This window comes from Dasypus novemcinctus, chromosome 4, assembly GCF_030445035.2.
Source record: "Dasypus novemcinctus isolate mDasNov1 chromosome 4, mDasNov1.1.hap2, whole genome shotgun sequence".
Lineage (NCBI taxonomy): Eukaryota > Metazoa > Chordata > Mammalia > Cingulata > Dasypodidae > Dasypus > Dasypus novemcinctus.
The window spans coordinates 164,814,486-164,829,255 of record NC_080676.1 but is presented as its reverse complement, the minus strand read 5'-3'; the positions used below and the strand labels follow the sequence as shown (position 1 = coordinate 164,829,255).

Sequence of the window (14,770 nt, the reverse complement as noted above, 5' to 3'; positions counted from 1 at the left end):
ATCTAGTCGGGTGATGACAATTCTTGGTGGCTCCAGGCAATTCAGATTTTCAAGGGACAGTCAGGTATGGGGTGAGTTGTCCATTCATTTTTTTAGTTGGAGTGTGCCCTTTTAACTCTGGCATGATGAATCCAAGGGGCGATACCTGAAACTTTGAGAGCAGTGGGAGCTACAAACATAACAGTACGTGGGCCTGTCCAGGTGGGCTGGAGGGGCTCCTTTTTCCAGTCTTTTACCCAAACTAGGTCTCTGGGTAAGTGTGGGTGTACTGGGTGGCCTAATGGGATGGGATCCTGAGACAGGACAGCTTTGTGTATCTGGGCCAGGGTTTTTCCCAACTGCTGGAGGGTAGCATCCTGGCCAGTCTCTTCTAGGAGTCTGCATTTTCCCTTAAAGGTATGAATAATTGGGGGTGGTCATCCAAACAGAATTTCAAAAGATAAATAGCCTGAGGGCCTGGGGGTGCATCTGACTCTAACGAGGGCTAATGGGAGCAGATCTACCCATGGGAGGCCAGTTTCCTGACAGAACTTAGCCAAGGTGGTTTTGACAGTTCAAGTCATGCGTTCTACCTTCCCTGAGCTCTGGGGCCTGCATGCTATATGGAGCTTCCACTTGATTCCTAACATTTTCGCTAGTTCTTGGATGACGGCTGCTATGAAAGCTGGACCACTGTCACCGACAAATGGACCTGGCCATAGTTCCATGCCAGGGAACTATTTCTCAGAGCAAAGCTTTAGTTACTTCTCTTGCTTTTTCAGTGCAGGTGGGGAAGGCTTCGACCCAGCCTGAGAAGGCGCACATTATTGCTAGTAAGTGTCTCTACCCTTGACTTGGTTTTATTTCTGTGAAGTCCATTGTTAAGTCTTCAAAAGGGGCAGTTCCTGTGTGCTGGATGCCGGCTGGGGCCTGGGAACCTTGGGAGGGACTGTTTTTAGAACAAGTTTGGCAACGGCTGCTAACGGTGGTGCAGAGCGAGGTCATCCGGGCAACGTGGTAATACTTTCCGAGCAGGGCTCCTAAAGCAGTCTTTCCCAGGCGGGTGAGCTGTGGTATTGTTGAACCAGGGTGTAGGCAGCTCTCTTTGGGATGAAGACTCTGCCCTCCGGGAGTAGCCAGTTCCCCTCTGGGGTCTGGTGCCCTTTCTCTCTGCCCACTCCTGTTCCTCCCGGGTATAGTTTAGTTTCTCAATGTGTTGCCCTGCAAGGGGCAGGCGAGGCCCCGGTGGTGGGGCTTGCACTTCAAGGGCTTCCCTGGCTGCCCATCGAGCAGCTTCATCAGCTAGTGTGTTTCCTTTAGTAAGCGCATCTGTTCCCTTCTGATGTCCCCAACAGTGGGTGACGGCGACCCGGGCTGGCTTCCAGACTGCCTCCAGTAGTTGAAGGATTTCCTCTTTATTTTTTATTTCTTTTCCCCCTGCAGTTAGGAGTCCCCTCTCCTTATATGTACAGTAGCAAATGTCTACTTAGAGTCAGTGTACATGTTTACTGTTTGCCCGGCGGCCAGTCATAGGGCCCGAGTTAGCACCCAGGGTTCTGCTCGCTGTGCAGACCACCCTGTGGGTAGGAGCTGCTTCCACTACTTGCGCAGCTGTGGTCCCTGCGCATCCAGCAAGCCTCTCTCCCTCTCTGATAAAACTGCTGCCGTCTGTGAACGGGGTTCAGTCTGGGCCAGGAAGTGGCTGTCCTGGAGGTCGGGGCGCCTGGCCTACACTTCTTCTGTCACTTCTGCACAGTCGTGGTCAGGAGTTCCTCTTCCAGTCGGCAGGAAATGGAGGGCTCAGGGTGTGCGCTGTTTCTACTGCTGTCCTGGGTCTTCACAGAGCAGGCCTTGGAAGTGAGTGAGCCTGGGTTGGAGCCACCGGTGAGCGTGTAAGCTCGTGAAAGTGGGGACGGCGTGCGGCACCATGACATGAATGGCTTGCCCGAGAGTGAGCTTGTCGGCCTCTTTGACAAGGGCTAGTGCTGCTGCTAAAGCCCTCAGCAGGGAGGCCGCCCGGCAGCTACAGGACCTGTTTTGATAGATGGGCAGTAGGTCTCTGCCAAGGGCTGAATGCTTGAGTGAGGACTCCCAGGACCACCTTGTTTTTCTCACACACAAACAGGTTAAAGTCCCGAGATACATCCAGAAGTCCTAGGGTGGGGGCCCAGCTGAGCTGGTTTTAATTTCTTTGAAGGCTTCTTGTTGGGTTATACTCCAGATGAGGGGTTCTTTTTCCAGGCCCATAAGGACTTCATAAAGGGGTTAGGCATAGCCACAAAACCGGGGATCCAGATGTGACAGAATCCTGTCACCCCCAGAAATTCACAGAGCTTTCCTTTGTAGGTGCTGGGATGATGTAAATTACCTTCTTTCGTTCTGGTCCTGGTGTCTGGTGCCCTTTTGAGACGACGAGCCCTAGATACCTAACCTGTTGCTGGCAAATTTGAGCCTTTTTCCAGGACACTTTATAGCCAGTTTGCATTAGAAGTTGTAGGAGAGCCCGAGTTCCCTCCCAGCAATTTTCTTGTCTTGCTAGCCAGCAAGATGTCATCTACATACTGAAGGAGGATACAATTTATGCTTTCCTGTAGGTAGGAAGTCGGATCCACCACCAGGGCTTCTCCAAAAAGGGTGGAGGAGTTCTTAAAGCCCCGTGGGGGTCAAGTCCAAGTTAATGGAGTCTTTCACTGAGTCCTGAGATTCTCCCTTTCAAACGCAAAAGAGTGGCTGGCCCTGGGGAGCCACCCGCAGGCCGAAAGAGCATCTTTTAAATCCAGACAAGTAAACCAGGCAGCCCCAGGCGGTAGTTGCCCCATTAAGGTGTCTGGGTAGGAACTACTGGGGGCAGGGTAATGGTAACGTTGTTGTTGGCCCGCAAGTCTTGGAGGGTCGATATCCCGTCCCACCAGGTTTCTTCATGGCAGCAGTGGAGGGTTCCAGGGCGACTGGCATCGATCAAGACCCCTTCTTTTCTTAGTGGTTTCTGTGTTTGAGCATACCCAACTGCACCTCACGCGGGATCAGGTATTGCCTTTGTCAGACCGGGGTGGCCCCAGGTTTAGGTCTTGATGAGAGGGCCATGGTTCTGGGCCATTCCTGGTGAATTCTTTTCAGCCCAGACCTCGGGGTCCAGTTCTAATAGTCTCTCCGGATGTTCACTCTGTTTATTCTTGGTGCAGTCTCCATTCCTCGCTCAGGGGAATGGTGACAAGGAGGGTGAGGCTGGTCCCAAGGCTTAAACCTGCTGACCCCTCAGGGCTAAAGGTGATCTGGGCTCCTAGTTTAGTTAAAAGGTCCCTGCCCAGCAGGGGAACTGGGCACTCAGGTAGATACAGACATTCGTTGGTCACCTCGTGGCCACCCAACTGGCAGGCTCTGGACTGGCAGGAAGACCCTGGCTGGACTGATTTCCAGTTGCCCCTACGATGTCAGCCGTCTTTCTGCTAAAGGGGGCGACTGGCACGGTTACTACCAAATATCCAGCTCCAGTATCTACCGAGAAAGTCATTGGTTGGCCCCCGACGTTTACTCTGACTGTGGGCTCGTGGAGGCCAAGTTCGAGTGAGTCCGGTCGCCCCTATTCAGAGTTGAGTCCAGCTAGCCCAGCCAGGGGGTCTTGGGGCTCGGTCAGTCTTGTTCTCTGGGAGCATTTCCCTGGTTAGTCCGGCCTTTCTGTGGACATTCGTTCTTCCAGTGTCCACTTTCTTTACATTAGGCATATTGATCTCTCTCCAAGGGTGCCCTCTTGTAGTGCTCCCCCCTTTCCAGGGTGGCCCTCCTTGACTGGTCAGGTCTGGATTTCCTGAGGCTGCTGCTAACAGGGCACCTGCTGCTTCCCTCGCTGCTCCGCTTCCCTTTCGGCAGTTTCACCCTGACTGACGAATACTTTGTGACTTCCGGGAGCTGGGAGATGCTCATGCCTGAGAACCCGCCTGGCTTCTGAAGGTTTTGTCTGACGTCTGGCGCAGCCTGGGTGATGAGAGCTGTGCTGACCATCCTCTGCTTTCCAGGGCCTCTGGGCTGAAGCGGGTGTAGATCCTGAAGGCCTCGCAGAGTCGCTCATGGAAATCTCCCAGAGGCTCTGCAGGCATTTGAGTGACGGAGGCCGTTCATGGACCTTTGTGGGCAGCCCTGCTCCTTCCTGGACCCCTGAGGAGGGCTTCTCGACCCCGCTGAGGGCAGCCGCCCCTGATCTGTGTTACGGTCCCAGGCCCGCTGGGCTCCCAGCGCCACCTCTGGGACCCATTCCTCTGGCTCCAAGACGCCTGCGGGGCCTGTTCTCCCAACCACATGCTGGCCTCCGTGAGGACCCGGCCTCTCTCCACGGTGAACAGGGTTAGGGGGAGCTGGCGGCAATCACTCCAAGTGGGGTGGGGGGTTTGGAAAATGAACTCCATGAGGTGGGTAAGAGCCTGAGGCTTTTCTGAATGTGAAGGGGCATGGTGCTTCCAGTTTAAAGATCTGCAGCTGTGGAAAGCTAAGAACGCAGGCTTGACCTCCTGGGTGGACAGTCCCGTCTGCACTGCTCTGGGCTGGGCCTGTGTTTCACAGAGAGCATCTGAAGTGCAGGCTGTGCAAACCAATGTCTTCTCACCAAAGGGATCTCAGGATCCCCCGTGGGGAGGCTGATGGGCCCAGGGAGACTGAAGGTGGAGGAGTCTCTGGGAGATCTGCTTGAGGAGGGTCCAGGGCAGAGAGATGCCCTGGAATGGCTAGAACATACGGTGGGGGTAAAGTGTCTTCTTTTGAAGGTCCTTGAGGAATAATAGGTTCTCGAGGTCTGGCCATCTGAGCTACTAGGACCCTACTCTGATGCTTCCTTCCGACAGAACCGGACCCAAGGGGGCAGGGTGTGGGCGATTTCTAACTATGAATCGATGTAGGTAAACTGATCAGGGCGGCCAGGGGTCCCAGTGACTACACACCAAACTGCATGAACCTTGGTTACATCTAGGGTTCCTTCTGAGGGCCAGTCCACACCAAATGTGGGCCACTCCAACTCACACGAGGTCGAGAGTTCTGGGGGACCAACAGGCAACATAATCCCTGGAAAAGCCTTATCTTGAATTTTTTTTAGCATACAATCTAAGATGTGAGTTTGGACTGTGATGATCCCATCCCTGAACTGGTGTCACGGGACAAACAAAGGAGGGGAGCCTCTCATGAGGCCACTCAGATGCCCACCTGTCCATGTCTCTCATGAGAACTTAGGCTCGTCTTAGCTAAGGCGTCCGTGTAGAGTCCAAATAGCCATTTTGCCGTATGCCGTACTGCAGTGTGTGTAGGTTGGGGCCCACTCACACTCCATAGTGCAGGCCATGGAGCCACAGACTGGATCAGCAGAGGCCTCTGCAGTCCCCATTCATTCACTCAACCACTCAGAGGTTACCCAGGCCCACCCAAGGGACTGCCCTGTCCTGGAATCTCGAATCTCAAGATTTTGGAAGGTGACCAGTCTCCCCTTCCTTCTGGAGATGGGCCTGACTGGGACTCAGAACCCTGGGGCCTTACCTTTGCAATGTTTTCTGATGTTGTTCAATTCACCTCTCTACCGAGTCAGGCTGGGGTGGAGGACATGACCCACAGGGATCCTTCCCCTGAAGGAGGCCCCATCAAGGAGACAGGTGGCATTGCCTTGTTCGTGTGGAGATCTCTGCTGGCCGTGCCCACCAATTCCAAACCGGGGGCTTAAGGGGCCAGCGTGGTTGGGTTTCCCAGAAAGGGAACCAAATGTTGCAGCAAAGCCAGGAGTACTGAACCATAGAAGAAACCCTAGAGCAACACTCATGAGAAATGGAGAAACAGGTTTATTATGCGTGGAGAGTCAATCTCCAAATTCTGAGCCCCGTTTTTCAGTTTCCATAGGTTTATACAGGATTTCAGGTGGGATCAGCATAACTTTTGCTCATTGGTTAACGTGTTGCTAGGTGAAATTCTGAAAGCAGGGTTACAGAAGCAGAATGCAGGTGCAAGGCTGTGCTGTTGCACGCTGATTTACAGACACGTGGGCAGGAGTTACTTGTTAAGATACTCTCCTGCTAGGCCATGTTTTCACAGGCTGATTTACAGAAGCAGGGGGCAGGAGTCATTCACTTGATATTTTACTGCAAGGCCATGTTTTCACAGGCTGATTTACAGAAGCAGGGGGCAGGAGTCATTCACTTGATATTTTACTGCAAGGCCATGTTTTCACAGGCTGATTTACAGAAACGGGGGGTGGAGTGACGTGCTAGATATTTTTGCAAGGTTATGCTTTTTATTTTTCAACATTTCCTCCTTTAAGAATTCACCATCTACGATCGGGTCTTAAAGATATTTTCCTACAATTCCTTCTGGAAGTTTTATGGTTCTTCCTTTTATTTTTGGGTTTTTGATCCATTTTGAGTTAATTTTTGGATATGGTGTGAGATAGGGGTCCTCTTTCCTTCTTTTGGCTATGGATATCCAATTCTTTCAGCACCATTTGTTGAATGGACTGTTCTACCCTAGCTGTGTGGGTTTGACAGGCTAGTCAAAAATCACTTGACCATACATGTGAGGATCTGTTTCTGAACCATAAATTTTGGTTTCATTGGTCTATGTGTCTGTCTTTACGTCAGCATAATGCTGTTTTTACCACTATAGCTAGGTAATATGATTTAAAGTCTGGAGATGAGGGTTCACTTGTCCTTTTTATGATGTTTCTGGCTATGTAGGACCTCTTGCCCATCCATATAAATTTGATCATCTTGTTTTCAATTTTAAAAATGTCATGGAATTTTTACTGGGATTGCATCGAATCTGTATATCATTTTGAGTAGAATTGACATCTTAATGATATTTAGTCTTCCAGTCCATGAACATGGAATGGTCTTCCAATTACTTAGGCCTTTTTAAATTTCTTTTAACACTGAGTTGAAGTTTTCTGAATACACTCAGCTTTACCTAGTTGGCTAAGTTCATTCCTGACTCTTTGAGTTTTATCTGTCATATTTCATTTTCACCATTCTTTTGAAACTTTTAGTTACTTTTATTGATATATTCTTCATTTCTAGACTCTTGTCCTGGCCTCTCTCCCCTGTCTTTTCTTTTCAGGTTCTAGAACATCCTTTAGTATTTCCTGAAAATCCAGTCTCTTGCCTAGAAATTCTCAGTTATTGTTTATCTGTGAATATTCTAATATCATCCTCATTTTTGAAAGACAGTCTTGCTGGATACAAAATTCTTGGCTAGAAGTTTTTCTCTTGTCGTATCTTAAATATATCAGACCACTGTCTTCTTGCCTCCACGGTTTCTGGTGAGAAATCAGCACTTAACTTTATTGGGTATCCCTTATATGTTATGCATTGCTTTTCTCTTGCTGTTCTCAGAATCCTCTCTTTGTCTTTGGCATTTGACATTGTGATTAGTATGGTCTATTCAGATTTTTCTTTCTCCTTTGCCAGGTCGTGGAGTAATCCAAGTCGTGCAGGCCTAGACTGTAGTTACATAGAGAGACTGATAAAGCTTTGTGCCCCTTTCTCCTCTGCCTGGGGCAGGGATGGAGCTGCAGGTGTGGGCAGCAATCTATGCAGTGCAGGTCCAAGATTACCGCAGTTGACCCAGCAGACTTCCAACCAATTAGTCTGTGCCAGCCAAAGGTCCCTACAGTTATCTGGATAGTCTGGTGCAGGGCCCGCCAGCCTTCTCCATGCCAGAGGTGGGGCTGAAGCCTAGTCTAGGGTTGCAGGCTCAGCTGGGTGAAAGAAACCAGTTCCTATGGTCACTGTGATTTTCAGTCAGCCTGGCTTCCCCTCAGGCTGGGGGTGGAGTCAAATTGGTGGCCACCAGCCTCTTTCCAACTTCAGCAGATTCACATCCCAGCTGTTCCCAGGGTTATATCTTAGCCAGCTGAGTCTTCCAATCAGTAGCTGAAATCGGCAGCCAACCATCTCCTCCTCCCATTTTTTGGGAAATGGAGCTCCAATTCCAGCCACAGAATAGCTCCTGGGTGGCTTGTGTCACCAGAGTAGGATAATCACCAGCCTCCATAGTTTGGCCAGTAATTTCTCACAGAGGCTAGTGGAGATGCCCTCAGCTTCCTCCCTGCTGGAGGTGGTGCTGGGGCCTAGGCTAGAGCTGCAATCTGACCTTGATGGAGAGAAGCCAGTTCCCACCAGCATTGTGATTTTCAGTCCGCCCCACTTCCCCTTGTGCCCAGGCGCAGAGTTCAGATGGTGGCTCCTGGCCTCTTTCTGACTTAGACAGGCTCACACTTTAGCTGTTCTCAGGATTATGCTTTAGCCCATGGAACTTACTCCTCAGTAGCTGGAGTTGGTGCCCAACCGCTTCTTCCTCCCATTTTGGGGAAGTGGAGCTTTCAATTTCAGCCGTGGAACAGCTCCCAAGGCAGCTTGTGCCTCCAGTGGAGGATGGGCACCGGCTTCCGGGGCATGGAGCGCTCTGCAGATGAGCAGTCTCCTCCTTCCAGTCCTTCAAAGATATTGCAGGATGCCCTTCTGGCTTCCCGAAGCCCCCAAACAGGTGCTTCAGATAGCTCCAGAGGGCTCTGGGTGTTCACTAACTACCCTGTAGCAGGAGCTGCCTCTAGGAGCTCCTTCCTCCACCACCATCTTGCTGGTTCTCATATATGTATTTTTTTAAGCCAATTGTTTATTTACACCTTAGCCTGTACATTATAGTCCCTTGGAAGGAGCCTTGCCTTTGGATGCCTGACCCTTTCTGGATAGATGCAGGCTGGGGGTGTCACTCTCCCCACCCCAAAGTGAAGCCTATTTCAGATGGAGGCTCCTGGGGCAAAGAAATCAAGGTGAAATCAACACAGTCAGAAACCTAACAAACCTTGTAGAATGAAGCCAGATATCCAAAACAGTACACATTTTAAACTCCATTTGTTTGAAATTCTAGAACAGGCAAAACTAATCTCTAGTGGCTGATAATAGGCCAGGGCTACCTAGGGCTGGGGTCTGAGCCAAGGGAGAGCTTCGCAAAGAGGTGCAAAAGAACTCTGGGGAATAACTGGACTATTTTACTGCGGGGTGGGCGTCAGCTCATACACAGTTACACATTTTGTCAGAACTTGTCAAATTATACACTTAAAGAAACTCATTTTGTAGCATATAAACCATACCTCAAAAACATAGATTTTTAGAAGGAATCCCCAAAATCTGAAATGAAAAGACATGCATGAGCCTCCAACTGGTAGCACACCCATAGAACGAGAAGCTATTCCCAGGTTAGCAGTTCAACTCTGCAGTCATAGTGGACTATACTGGAAGACAGAGAAACAACTCCACAGAAACCATGTTAAGCAACTACATTACCGGTTGGCCATTTGGTATTGGGTTTGGAGACTGATGCATGTGTGGAATACAGCACGGGAATAACAACGTATCATCATTCCCTGCTTTTTGGAGGGACGGGAGTCTGGGTGTGGCAGCTGTGAGCTACGGATGAAAGAGCAGGTTGTGTAAAAACACCGTTGAAGAACACACAGCGAATGGACACAGAGAGCAGAATATGGCGGGGGGGGGGGGGGAGATAAACCTTTAAAAAGCAAAAACTTTATCATCCCAAATGGGAAGTAGAAGTATCAGAATGAAAATGTGAAAAAAAAAAAACACAAAAAACAAAGAGCTAATGAACTAGCTCATTATTTTTAAAACTGGAAAATAAAGGGAAATATGTAACATTTTCAAACTGTACCACTTGGTCACCAAACAGTAGAGAAGGCAGTCTCTCTCGGTACAAGTACCACGGCCGAGCCCAGAGCCACCACCTGCCCTGAGGACGCAGGACAGATCCATCCATGCTGCCCGAGAGCCAGGCCTGGTGCAGGGTGCCTGGCTTCGACTGCACTGACGTGGGCTCCAGGAGGGCCAGTGGCCCTGGGCGTGGGAAACGACCCACAACTGTGACAGCCCTGGGGGGCCACAGCCACTAGAGGCCGAGGGCCAAGGATGTGACAAGCATGACCCGGCAGCACACGCACAGCATCAGAGCTGCGCCCTCCGGAGACCTGGTGCCTTCGACTCCCTCTCCGGGAGGGTGCTGATGGTGGCAGAACTCTACCACCTGGCCCCATCAGTGTGAAGAACGCACTGGAGGGCTTGCTGCTGAACAGAGTCCCCTCTGTGCCTGCCTGGGCCGCCGCGAGGCTGAGTCCTGGGTGGCCTGGTATGTGGGGGGCACCTTGTCAGAGGCTGAGTGAGGACTGCAGCCAGGCCACACAAAGACGGAGGGGGTGCCGCTTCAGTTTGCAGGGCTGCGGCAACAAATACCATGAAACGGTCAGGCTTAAACAACGGAAGTGTATCTGCTAACAGTTTAGAAGTTGGGAAAACATCCAGATCAAGGCATCATCAGGCAGTGCTTTCTCCCTGAAGACTGGCTGCCAGCTATCCTGGGCTCCTCTGTCACACAGGCAGAGCAGATGGCAGCATCTGCCGGTCTCTCCCTTCTCTTCCATGTTTTATTGCTTTCAGCTTCTGGCTTCCGTGGCTTTCTTTCTGTCTGAATTCATTCGGTTTACAAGACCTCCAGTAACAGGATTAAGACCCATCCTGCTCGGGCTGGGCCACACCTTAGCTGAAGTCGCCTCATCCAAAGGTCCTACTTAAAATGGGCTCACACCCACAAGAGTGGGTTGGGTTTAAGAACAGGATTTCCTGGGGTCCCGTCAGCTTCAAACCACAGGTGCTGAGTCCAACTTTGCTATCGAGCAGTCTTCAATACCTGGGGACCCCACAGTTTAAGCTGGGTGCCTCTGGAGTGGCAATTGTTCAAAAAATGGCAAGAGTGACTCCTACCATTATGAGCACTGGTTTTGTCCTGCCTTGGTGAGAAAGAATCAGGGCGAAGGTAAAGGTATTCCACACATCCAACTACTGGTAACTGTGTAACGCACCTCCCTGGCAGTGCCTGCCAAACTGCCGGACCAGTGTGTATGGGCAGAAGCGCACCCCTGCCAGACGGGCCTAAAATGGAATGCGGTGTTAAACCTGAACAGGCAGGCTCTAATTTACAAACGCTGCACCACCTCAAAGACGTGATCTGCAAAAGACAGTAACTTGCTTGACCTCAATGGATGGCTCTGTGTTTGGCAACTGTGATCTGTGGTATGGCATTTAAATGGTAAAACAACTCAAATTGGTCATCGATTAAATCAACTTGGTATCAATGGAGGGAGGTTGGCAGTTTGGAATTGCCTGTGTGATGAATAAAAATGTACTGGGGAAAGTGGATGTGGCTCAACTGATAGAGCGTCTGTCTACCATATGTAGAGTCCAGGGTTCGCTCCCCAGGGCCTCCTGGCCCATGTGGTGAGCTGGCCCACGCGCAGTGCTGCCACGGGCAAAGCATGCGGTGCCACGCAGGGATGCCCCCCGCGTAGGGGAGCCCCAAGCCCAAGGAGTGTGCCCTGCAAGGAGAGCTGCCCTGCGTGAAAAAAGCACAGCCCACCCAGGAGTGGTGCTGCATACATGGAGAGCTGATGCAGCAAGATGACGCAACAAAAAACAGACACAGTTTCCCAGTGCCGCTGGATAATGAACACTGACGCAGAAGAGCACACAGAGAATGGACACAGAGAGCAGACAATGGGGGGAAGGGGAGAGAAATAAATAAATCTTAAAAAAAAAAAAGTACTGGAGCTAATAAGCAAGGAAAGGATGACACAATTAGAACAACATCCTCCTTCACCCCTGACCAAGCAGTAGATGTGGGCACTGAGTGGCACCATCTGCCAACAACCCAACAAGAGAGACCACTGGGCAATACAGTCCTCATGATGGGAGAACAAGGTGAGAGAGAGGAAGTCGTGCCAAAAAAGATTAAATCTAAATTTGATCAAACCTCTACATCCAATTACCAATTTGCAGGAAATAGAGAGAACAAAGGAACGTGTTAAGCACTACGATGGAGACGCAGTCAGCAAAATCCAGACCATGGGAGCTCTACAAGGCAAGCAATGGTTTCCGTCAACAAACAAACTGGAAGGGAAAAGGGCACGGGGTGGAGGAGGCAGAGGGAAATGCAGCAGGAAACTTTAGAGACATCAATCAATTACAAGCCATGGACTTTACTCCAATGTACATCCAAACAAACTGTGAAAAACAACATGATATTATGATATTTATAAGACATTTGGAACTGTGAATACTCTGTATTGATGACATCCAGGGATTATTAAAAAACATTTTAGGTGTGATAGTCATATAACAGTTATGGTTGGGTTTAATAAAAAAAAGAATCCAGGGAGCAGATGTAGCTCAAGTGGTTGAGCACTTGCTTCCCATGTATGACGTCCCAGGTTCAATGCCCAGTAACTCCTAAAAACAAACAAACAAAAAACAACTCACTGGGGAGTGGATATAGCTTAGTGGTTGAGCACCTGCTTCCCATGTATGAGATCCTGTGTTCATTCCCTGGTACCTCCTAAAAAGCAAAAAAAAAGAATCCATATCTTTTAGAGATATGTACTGAGACATTTACAGATGATATAATACAACAACCAGGATTTGCATGAAAAACTCCAGCAGGGTGCGGGTGTGGGGTGGGGCACCGGATGAAACAAGCTTGGGTGGGAGTGGACAGACTGTGGCTGGGTCTGGGCAATGGTATCTTATGCAACATGCCAGAGGCAGCAAGGGGAGCACTCAGAGCAGCCGCCTCTGGTGTGGTCCTTGGAATAAATGCCAATGGAGCGCCCCCCGCCCCGTACGTGTTCCATGAGAGCCACAGACAACTCGCAGGGTGGACACTGAAGTTAATGCACACACGCCTCGGCCTGTCCAACAGAAGCATGGCAAAACACATTACAGTGGCCAATGTTTAACACTTGCATGGCAGTGAGGCAGTCTGACTTGTAGCATTTGCCCATTTCCTCAGTATAAATACTGTCACCAGCTCACCAGCTCACACATTTCCTGAAGATTTAACGATCGACTCTCTCAAGCTAATACAATCAACTTTACCCACTGCAGAAAAGAGCATGATGGACCACCCTAAATAGTTACAAATGTCTGTCTAAAAAAAGTGAATACTTTTTTCACGTAGCTAAAGTTAACTCTGTCACATTTAATGAAGACTAATCTCTTACCGCCATCTAATACCAGTCTGTTTTTAGATTCCCCAGCTGTCCAGCAAACTGGTCTGTCCAAACCAAAATCTAACCCAGGGCCACGGGTTAGAGGGGCCTGAGACATATGCTAACTCTCTCCATCCTCCAGGTCTCTTGTCTGATGACGCTGAGGTGTTGAGAAGCCCAGCCCCCTGAAAGTAGCAAGGCCCACCTTCCTGCTTTGGTTGTTTCCTCATGTGTTCATGTGGTTGGATCCTCCATCCCTATGATCCTATAACCTGGAAATTACATCTCGGTTTTTGGGAGAAGACATCATACAGCAAGTTGCATCACATCAGTACACAGTTGCCTGTCACGAGTGATGCTGAGATTGGAACTGAATTCGTGTGGGGAAGTCACATACCTCTCCTGCATGGTTGTTTTTTTTCCTGTTATGGCCAAAATGCAAAAGGAGTGAATTTACCAGGGTACTTCACAAGCGCCCAGTCCTCCAGCAACCTTTTGCAAAAAAAGTTTTAATACTCATTAACAATCCTGGTGTAAACCAACAATCTCATTCCAGTTGCCAATTTCATATTCTTTCTACTCCTACTAGCCAGAGCTTGTCTGTAAAGCGCCGATCCTTGTCTCCTCTAGGCCATCTGGTCAGTCAGTTCCTACTGGAAGGGGAGATAAATGCTCCACCCTTGCCCTTTCAAATTACCTCACAAGTGGGAATCTTAGCTGATAAATTTTGTGGGTCCCTCTATGGCCTTTAGGGCTGCCCTCGAGGCCAGTTCCTTCCAGGCAGCCCTGGGCTCTGTGCACCATCACCTTACCCCTCTCCAGCACAACCATCCTGCCACCCTTCTCTTATTTCCCCCATGCTGTTACTAGTAACACACATCCCCTAAATCCCATGATGCCCTAGCCCCTGTTCCCAGAGTGTCCTACCCACCTGTGATGAAGTAGCTCCCCTCGCTGCCCACAGTGCCACGCAGTACCATCATCTCCTTTAAGATTTCCGCTAGAGCCTGTGCTGGGTGTGACTTTCCACCCCTGAACTTATTCCAGCCCTGATACTTGCTGTCTTCCACCAGCCACGCAAGCCGAGCCCTCTTTCAGGTCAATCTTTCAGGTCCCAGTACATCTTGGCCCAACCAACTCAGACAAAACTCAAGGAGCCCAAGAGCCTAGGTCTATGAGCCACAGGCCTTAAGCGATTTCTGGCGACCTGTCTCTTGGGATTAGACCCTTTCCCAAACCACGTGGTTTTCCCAATCCCAAACCCGAGGGTCGCCTGGGGCTCACTACACTACTCCACGCGCCAGGGCGAGAGGAAGGGGGTGGGAGGGGCGCTTCGAACAAGAGGGATGGGGTGTCCCTACAGAAACTGTGGGAAAGAGGACGGCCCCTGGCCCCCAGACTGTTTGTGCGTGCGCCCGGCCCGGAAGCCGGCCCACGTGCGGCCCGACCGGTCCACGAGTCACGCGCGCCCTCGGAGACCCTGCAAAGGAGCCCCCGGCTGCTCCCGCTTTGGCGCGGCCGCCGCCATAGCTGCGGCCGGGCCGGCTCGAGCCTCGCAGCACTTCAGCCCCGGCCCGCCTCCGCGCGGATCCGCCTGGCCGCTTCCCCGGCGCTCTGGGCCCGACACGAGGGGCGGGGCCTCCCGCGCGCCCGATGTCCCGCCCACGCGCAGGCAGCGCCTCACCCGATTGGGCGTCTCCGCCACGCCGTCGAGGGCGGGGA

General features: G+C 50.7%; 1 long non-coding RNA gene across 1 annotated transcript; it reads right to left on the bottom strand.

The window, feature by feature from the left end:
- Nucleotides 1–5,771: 5,771 nt before the first annotated feature.
- LOC131278314 (uncharacterized) lies at nt 5,772–14,703 on the bottom strand. Its single transcript, XR_011648735.1, has 2 exons — nt 13,980–14,703; nt 5,772–13,540 (listed from the first exon to the last, which is right to left on the bottom strand). It is a non-coding gene; the product is annotated as an uncharacterized lncRNA (long non-coding RNA).
- Nucleotides 14,704–14,770: the final 67 nt, after the last annotated feature.